This window comes from Hordeum vulgare, chromosome 6H (genome assembly GCF_904849725.1).
Source record: "Hordeum vulgare subsp. vulgare chromosome 6H, MorexV3_pseudomolecules_assembly, whole genome shotgun sequence".
NCBI classification, from domain to species: domain Eukaryota; kingdom Viridiplantae; phylum Streptophyta; class Magnoliopsida; order Poales; family Poaceae; genus Hordeum; species Hordeum vulgare.
This window is the reverse complement of record NC_058523.1, coordinates 515,447,320-515,454,822: the sequence shown is the minus strand read 5'-3', so window position 1 is coordinate 515,454,822 and position 7,503 is coordinate 515,447,320. Positions and strand designations below refer to the sequence as shown.

Here is a 7,503-nt window from a genome sequence, read left to right as displayed (position 1 = left end):
ATGGAGAATCAGGAGGTTCTCAAGGGACTCACCAGGGTACCTACTCTCCCCCATCTATTCCTAGTTTTTTCCTTATTCTCCCCAAATTGGTCAACTTTTAGGGACTTGAGAACCTAGTTGTATTTATATTATTTGACCAATTGAAAACAAAATTATTTGACCAATTTGTATTTCCTCCTGTCACAACAGCTATTATTGAGCAATTTGGACACTATCTCTTTGGCAAGGAGGTTAGTATTGTATTGAATTTAAAAAAAAATTAGAAATCTACATATTTTTCTGTACTTGCCTGAATGAAAAAACAACATAAACTATGTTTTTACCCTCCTCAGACAGGCACAGGACATTTGAAAACACAAGAGCTGGGAGGTAAACACCATGATGGTGCTCTTGCTTATAACTACAGTGAACTGAACCACATACAAACAACTTCTTCTGGGATTAATAAAAGCATCAACTCTGAACCCCAGGTAATAGAAAATTCGGAGAAAGTAGAGAAAACTTGTTGGAAAACTGGATAATTTATATAATGACTGTGCATGAACAACAATACCTTCCTCATTTTTTGGACAGGAACTGCACCTCATGAATGAACCCGGCAACGCAAATATGTCATACATGCAGTTGATGCTCGCTGCCGAGGAAGAGGTTTGAACTAAATTTCCTTTGGAAACCTCCAAACGTATATACAAAGCAGTTTCATTGTTAAAAACCTATTTCAGGGAGCAAAATATTTGTCGTCTCAATCACAGGGTGAATGCCTAATTCGTACTGAGGTAAGTTGTGAACGTTATCTCATATCTTATAGTTAAATACTATCAGGAAAAACTTATATAGCACACTGAAAATTATCCTATTGTTGAACAAAAATTAATGCAGGCTGACATGTTCATGATAACTGGCCGGTGTGGAAGAGAAACAACAGAAGATGAAATGCACACAGCAACTGAACAAAGAGACCATGCATTCAGCACAAGAGAGATTGAACACATTCAAGAAGATTCACTATTTGCTGACAACATGACAATACAAGGACTCCAAGAATTGAATTGGGAAACTGATGCAGCTGAGTATGAACACAACCAGTCTTTACATATGTTGCACGACAAAGCTCACACGTGCACTGATTCAGAAGATGAGCTTGAAATAGCACAGGATCAGAGAAAAAGAGATATGTTTGTTGATATTGGAGAACAAGAAGATAACAATGAGATCGAGATAGAACAACTTACACAAGATGACATTCTCATCTTTCTTGAAAATGAAAGCATAACTAATGCTGAGAGTTGCAGCCAAGAAGTCCGTAGTCATCATGTACCGCATGATGGCATGGTTTTTGATAACCAAGATGCAGCTTACGGATTTTACAATGAATATGCAGCCATATGTGGTTTCTCCGTAAAGAAGGCGTCATCCTTTTGTGCAAAAAAAGAAGGAGGAAATGCATCAACAAGAATAACTTTCAAGTGCAATAGGCCCGGGCGTAGAATTGAAGAGGAAGAAAAGGAATCAAGACTGAAAAAACGACGGGAGGCTAGACAAGCAAAAACAGGACAGGTGCCGCGTGAGAACAACAGGAAAAAATAAACACAATTGAGATTACAGGGTGCAAAGCTCAGCTAATAATCACAAAGAAAGGGGACAAATGGGTTGTTACAACAATCAACCTCGAACATAACCATGAGTTAAGTCCTCATACAGAGTCAAAATACCTGCGTTCGCATAAACACATGACAGAGGAGGAAAAGCAACTTATCCGTACGTTCAATGCTGTAAAACTACCTACAAGGAAAATAATGACCATCCTAAGCTTCTTAAGAGGTGGCAGCACTCCATATACTAAGAAACATGTGAGCAATGTGAGGACAAAAATTGGCAAGGAAACTAACCAAAATGACATGATGGAAGTACTGACTTTCTTCAGGAAAAAGCAGGTAGAAGATCCAAGGTTTTATTACGCATTCAAGATAGTAAAGGTGACTGAAGAGGCAAGAAAAGTATTGTGCATTTTCTGGGCTGATGGCTACGCAAGAAAGATGTACGACTTGTATGGTGATTGCCACAGCTTTGACACAACATTCAAGACAAACAGATACAACCTCCCATTTGCTCCTTTTGTTGGTATCACAGGGCATAGTCAGAATTTCTTGTTTGCTTGTTCTATCATCGAGAATGAATCAAGTGACACATTCAAATGGTTGTTCGAGACTTTTGTTCACTGCATGGGAGGCAAAACTCCAACAACAATCATAACAGATGAAGATGCAGGCATGAAATCAGCAATACCTTTAGTTTTCCCCAACTCTGTTCACAGGCGTTGTCTTTTCCATATTAAAAAGAAAGCTGAGGAGAAATGTCCTAGAACTTTTGCAACAAAGGAAAACCTACATGTTGATTTCAGTGACATCATTCACAACTCACTCACAGAAGCAGAGTTTGAAATGTTGTGGCCAGAAATGATGCAGAAATATGGTATCCAGCATATCAGTTATTTCAACATTATGTGGAAGAAGAGGAGGAGGTTTGTTCCTGTCTACTTCAAGCACAATTTCTTCCCGTTCATTCACTCTACTGCAAGGAGTGAAGGGACAAATGCTATTTTCAAGGAGAACATGTTGGAATTATGCCATAGAGGCAATAATAAATACAGTTATTATTATAATTCCTGTATCAAGATAATCGTTTATTATCCATGCTATAATTGTATTGAATGAAGGCTTATATACATGTGTGGATACATAGACAAAACACTGTCCCTAGCAAGCCTCTAGTTGGCTAGTCAGTTGATCAACGATAGTCAGTGTATTCTGATTATGAACAAGGTGTTTTTGCTTGATAACTGGATCACGTCATTAGGAGAATCACGTGATGGACTAGACCCAAACTAATAGACGTAGCATGTTGATCGTGTCATTTTTATTGCTAATGTTTTCTGCGTGTCAAGTATTTGTTCCTATGACCATGAGATCATATAACTCACTAACACCGGAGGAATACTTTGTGTGTATCAAACGTCGCAACGTAACTGGGTGACTATAAAGATGCTCTACAGGTATCTCCGAAGGTGTTCGTTCAGTTAGTATGGATCAAGACTGGGATTTGTCACTCCGTGTGACGGAGAGGTATCTCGGGGCCCACTCGGTAATACAACATCATACACAAGCCTTGCAAGCAATGTGACTTAGTGTAAGTTGCGGGATCTTGTATTACGGAACGAGTAAAGAGACTTGCCGGTAAACGAGATTGAAATAGGTATACGGATACTGACGATCGAATCTCGGGCAAGTAACATACCGAAGGACAAAGGGAATGACATACGGGATTATATGAATCCTTGGCACTGAGGTTCAAACGATAAGATCTTCGTAGAATATGTAGGATCCAATATGGGCATCCAGGTCCCGCTATTGGATATTGACCCAGGAGTCTCTCGGGTCATGTCTACATAGTTCTCGAACCCGCAGGGTCTGCACAGTTAAGGTTCGACGTTGTTTTATGCGTATTTGAGTTATATGGTTGGTTACCGAATGTTGTTCGGAGTCCCGGATGAGATCACGGACGTCACGAGGGTTTCTGGAATGGTCCGGAAATGAAGATTGATATATAGGATGACCTCATTTGATTACCGGAAGGTTTTCGGAGTTACCGGGAATGACGAATGGGTTCCGGGAGTTCACCGGGGGGGGGGGGGGGGGCAACCCACCCCGGGGAAGCCCTTAGGTATTGGGGGTGCCGCACCAGCCCTTAGTGGGCTGGTGGGACAGCCCTAAAGAGCCCTATGCGCATTGGAAGAAAAATCAAAGAGAAAAGAAAAAAAAAGAAGGAGGTGGGAAAGGGAAGAAGGACTCCACCTTCCAAACCAAGTAGGACTCGGTTTGGGGGGGGGGAGATCTTCCCCCTTGGTTCGGCCGACCCCCTTGGGAGTCCTTGGACCCCAAGGCAAGGCTCCCCCCTCCTCCTCCTATATATAGTGGGGTTTTAGGGCTGATTTGAGACAACTTTGCCACGGCAGCCCGACCACATATCTCCACGGTTTTACCTCTAGATCGCGTTTCTGCGAAGCTCGGGCGGAGCCCTGCTGAGACGAGATCATCACCAACCTCCGGAGCGCCGCCACGCTGCTGGAGAACTCTTCTACCTCTCCGTCTCTCTTGCTGGATCAAGAAGGCCGAGATCATCGTCGAGCTATACGTGTGCTGAACGCGGAGGTGCCGTCCGTTCGACTCTAGATCGTGGGACTGATCGCGGGATAGTTCGCGGGGCGGATCGAGGGACGTGAGGACGTTCCACTACATCAACCGCGTTCACTAACGCTTCTGCTGTACGGTCTACAAGGGTACGTAGGTCACACATCCCCTCTCGTAGATGGACATCACCATGATAGGTCTTCGTGCGCGTAGGAAATTTTTTGTTTCCCATGCGACGAGATCCCAACAGTGGTATCAGAGCTAGGTTCATGCGTAGATGTCTTCTCGAGTAGAACACAAAAGTTTTTGTGGGCGGTGCTGTGCGTTTTGCTGCCCTCCTTAGTCTTTTCTTGATTCCGCGGTATTGTTGGATCGAAGCGGCTCAGACCGACATTACTCGTACGCTTACGAGAGACTGGTTTCATCGCTACGAGTAACTCCGTTGCTCAAAGATGACTGGCGGGTGTCAGTTTCTCCAACTTTAGTTGAATCGGATTTGACCGAGGAGGTCCTTGGATGAGGTTAAATAGCAACTCATATATCTCCGTTGTGGTGTTTGCGTAAGTAAGATGCGATCCTACTAGATACCCATGGTCACCACGTAAAACATGCAACAACAAAATTAGAGGACGTCTAACTTGTTATTGCAGGGTATGCTTGTGATGTGATATGGCCAACGATGTGATGTGATATATTGGATGTATGAGATGATCATGTTGTAATAGATAATATCGACTTGCACGTCGATGGTACAGCGACCGGCAGGAGCCATAGGGTTGTCTTTATAACTAACGTTTGTGCTTGCAGATGCGTTTACTATTTTGCTAGGATGTAGCTTTAGTAGTAATAGCATGAGTAGCACGACAACCCCGATGGCGACACGTTGATGGAGATCATGGTGTGGCGTCGGTGATAAGAAGATCGTGCCGGTGCTTTGGTGATGGAGATCAAGGAGCACGTGATGATGGCCATATCATGTCATTTATGAATTGCATGTGATGTTAATCCTTTTATGCACCTTATTTTGCTTAGAACGACGGTAGCATTATGAGGTGATCTCTCACTAAAATTTCAAGACGAAATTGTGTTCTCCCCGACTGTGCACCGTTGCTACAGTTCGTCGTTTCGAGACACCACGTGTTGATCGGGTGTGATAGACTCAACGTTCACATACAACGGGTGCAAAACAGTTGCGCACGCGGAACACTCGGGTTAAGCTTGAAGAGCCTAGCATGTGCATACATGGCCTCGGAACACATGAGACCGAAAGGTCGATCATGAATCATATAGATGATATGATTAGCATGGGGATGCTTACCACTGAAACTATGCTCAACTCACGTGATGATCGGACTTGAGCCAGTGTAAGTGGATCATGAACCACTCAAATGACTAGAGAGATGTACTTTTTGAGTGGGAGTTTAGCAAATAATTTGATTAAGTTAAACTCTAATTGTCTTGAACATAGTCTAAGTCCACTACATCAACACATAGATCGTGGGACTGATCGCGGGATAGTTCGCGGGGCGGATCGAGGGACGTGAGGACGTTCCACTACATCAACCGCGTTCACTAACGCTTCTGCTGTACGGTCTACAAGGGTACGTAGATCACACATCCCCTCTCGTAGATGGACATCACCATGATAGGTCTTCTTGCGCGTAGGAAATTTTTTGTTTCCCATGCGACGAGAACCAAAGAGAACATAACATCAACACATAGTGTGATATGCTTCCTTGAGGAATATGAAAGGATATCTCAGAATATCCAGGACAACGAAAGAGAACAGGACTCGATAACTAGAACAACAAAGCCAACTTTTTGGTCTCATAGTGAACTAGAATTTCAGGCAGCAGCAATATACAACAGGAAGATCTTCTACAGGTTCCAAAAGCAGTTGAAGTTTGTGGTAAATTTGCACGTTGAAGAAATTGAGAAGAATGTAAGATATGAAGTATACAAAACAGAAATGCTAGCTGCAAAGGATTTCAGACAAAGGAGATTCATTGTTGATGTCAACATCGCACAACAGGATTTCAGTTGCATATGTGGTAAATTCTTAAAAGATGGGATTGTGTGCAACCATGTCTTGAGGGTTCTCTCTCATATTAACATGTCAAAACTTCCTGAAAAGTACTACATAGATAGATGGAGACCTAAAGATAGTAAAGATATAAGGGATAAACGTTTCAATGTGCCAGCTGAGCTAACAGCTGGCAGCTAACACTTGAGGTACACACTTTTATCCAGCAGGTTCAATGATATAGCCTCTGATGGTGCATCAACAAATAGAAAATACATTTACGTTGTTGGAGAGAGTGAAAGGATACAACAAATATTGGATGAAATGACAAGATGAGGCCGCTGAAGCAGATCAAGCACCTATTGGGAAAACAAGCTCAGAAGATAACTGCAGAGGACCACATCCTGATGGTTATGGGGACAATCTACAAGATCCTGATGTTGCTGTCTCAAAAGGGCGGCCGCAAACAGGGCGATACAAAACATTCATGGAAACTTTGCTTGCAAAGCAGAAGATCCATTGCAGCCGTTGTGGCTCAGAAACACATAACATAGCTACTTGCACAGTTCAGAGTGATATTGCTGCAGATATACACCAAAAAAAGCAGTCAAAAGCGTCCTTCAGGTTACCAAATTTTGTTATCTTGCCCAATTATGTTTTTTGTTTCCCCAGCAACCTACTCTCCGCACTAATGTTTGGTCTATTTTATCTGTTAATAGCATCAACTACAGTGGCCAAAAAAGCTAAAACGTCCCAAGTACGGATGAAGAAAGCAAAGACAAACAACCCAACAAGCAACAGTCACGTCGAAAACAAGAAACAAGCTTCATAAAAATTGTGGATGAAGAAAACTATCGATGGATAACCGGCAAAACAAGTGCATGACACGACAGAAGACTGAAATACTCTACTTCATGTCATTGCTACTACATGCTGAGATTCGAAAGATATGTAATAAATTTAATATTTCAGTATTTTTGGATATGGAAACGTAGAAAGAACAGAGTGAGGAAAACTAACATTTGATAGTCCTTTGAATGATTTCTGCTGGTGCTTCTCATTGTCCATTGTTTGAAATTTGTTTACCTCTCTTTATAGTATGAATCTTCTGGAAATTATTCCTACATAAATTAAGAAAGAAAATGAAACTTCATGAACACAGAAAAGTTAGTTGCACAAAAAGACGGTGCATAATAAAAAAGATATTACTAGATATCATACCTGTAATAGTCATCGATAGAAAACCTTGTACTTTATTTCTTTAAGAAATGGTACCCTGTTTACAGAGTATAA

General features: G+C 42.0%; 1 pseudogene; it reads left to right on the top strand.

Annotated features, from left to right (window-relative positions):
- Positions 1–7,503, top strand: LOC123405719 (annotated as a pseudogene).